Genomic DNA, 2142 nt, shown 5'->3' with positions numbered 1-2142 from the left:
ACACCATCAGGGCCTGGCGAATACACGGGATTGACCTTAAGAAGATCCGATAACACACCACTTTGATCGAAAGATGGGCGAAATATAAGATTGGCTGATTGGATATCATAAGTGTAAGGCTGAGCTGAGCTGCAGCTAGGTGAATACGTAGTTTGAAAAAACTGTGCAAAGAGATCGGCCATTGCCTGATCAGTGTTCGCATAAGAGTTTTCAAACGTAAGCAGAGTTTGAGTTTGATACATGTTTGCGCTTAGTGTTTAAAAAGTTATAGAACTGCTTCGGATCCTGAGTAAACTGAATCCTACAGCGGCGAATATAATTCCTATAACATTCTGCGTTATGCCCGGTGAAACTGGACCGAGCTACTAAGAATCTTGAATAACTAACCGTTCAGCCAGATAATCTATGTTGATTTTGAATTTATTTTGACTTTACGAACTTTAAAGTCACCTAGAGCTATCAGCTGGTCACCACCAGACAGACGATCGAAAAGCAAACGAATAGCGAACAAATGTTGCCAGTATTTGGCGGTTCGGACGAAGGTGGTATGTAAGAACAGGTTTTTTTTTTGCTTTGCTTTTATTTCTTGAATCTTCTCTAAAAAGAGATTAAAAGGACTAAAAAGAGGTGTATCAAATGTTATATTTTTAACTTAAGTAACAGTCATATTGACTGATACAGAGTTAAACGGCCCTAAAAATCGATTGTTGGGTTGGAAGGCCGTTGCGTCGCAGGCGGGATCTGCTAAAAACCCGATTCAATCCCTGAACGAGGGGATTTGGGTGAGAAGACAGTTTTTCTTTGTAGGACTCTTTTTGCTTCTGAATTTCGTCTTCCACTGCGAGGATGCCCAGATCCCGGTGGATGTTTTTAATGCGAACATACCAAGGCGCCCCAGTGATAGTTCTCAAGATTTTTGATTGTGCGTGCTGTATGATGTCTATGTTGGTGCTGCTTGCGTTCCCCCACAGTTGGGAGCCATACGTCCAGATTGGCTGTAGGACTGAATTTTAGAGTAGTAGCTTGTAGTCGAAGTGGCGATCGTGAGTTTATGATGAAGCTGAGCGTATTTCGGATGTTAATCTGTTCACTTGCTCGATGGTTCCGTGGTTTCTTCGGAAGCCAATTTGGTGTGCCGGGATAATTTTGCAAGCTTTCAGATGTGGTTTTATTCGAGTTAGCAAGCATTTTTCAAACAATTTAGACACACAAGATAGAAGGCTTATTGGTCTGGTGTTGTGTGGTCTTTTCCAGGCTTCGGTATCATTATAATGATGGATTTCTTCCACTTTTTTGGAAAATAGCCAAGATTAATGATACCATTAAAAAGTTTGCAGACGACCTCTATAGCGCATTATGAAAGTTCGATCAGGATCTTTGGCGTCAGTAAATCACCACCGGGAGCTTTTTTTGTTTTATCCCTCTTATGAATTTTTCGATTTCGTTCGGCCGGAATGAAGGTGCAGTTGACTGAGGGGCAGACTCTGGCTGAATGACTGGCAGAAGGAATGAATTTGAGGCAGGGTTTGGCTGGAAGACACTTTCGAGATGTGTAGTGAATGTTTCAGCTCGGTCTTCGTCGCTGCGAGCCCAGCATCCTGTTTCTTATCGGGGTGGTCGTTTCGATTGGGGCGGTAAGATTTGAGTGGGCCCTCCACAGAGGATACTTTGTGCTTGTTGGTAAAAGATTCTGGATGTAGTTGGATGTGTTGGTGAAGAGCCTGGTCAAGTGATCGTGTTGCTTTCCTAAGGCGTTGCATTGAAGCTGGTGATCTGCTGTTTTGCGAATCACAACGCGTGCGCCTCTTTTCTCGCACGAGCTGTTCAATTTGCTGATTAGATTTGTGGTATTTGTTTCGGTCTACTTCCTTCCCTTGAGGAGTAGAGATTTTGGCTGCCGCAACGAGTACTTCTTCCAGGGCACTCGTAGTGTAATCGATGTCCGATTCCATGTTAAACTCCGAGGCAAGTTCTATGTCACGTACTTTTTGTATTTAAGCCAGTTCGTTTTTGGCGATGTCAGGCTGAGGGGGTGTTTAGTTATTTCTGGGCTTTGAAGAAGCGTTAAAAGCACAGTCTGATGATAAGTCCGGGACTGCTTTGGCACTTATTAGATTGCAAAGTATGTTTTTTGTCACCGCA

The sequence above is a fragment of the Drosophila ananassae genome, chromosome 3L, assembly GCF_017639315.1.
Source record: "Drosophila ananassae strain 14024-0371.13 chromosome 3L, ASM1763931v2, whole genome shotgun sequence".
NCBI classification, from domain to species: domain Eukaryota; kingdom Metazoa; phylum Arthropoda; class Insecta; order Diptera; family Drosophilidae; genus Drosophila; species Drosophila ananassae.
Note: the sequence above shows the minus strand (reverse complement) of the source record.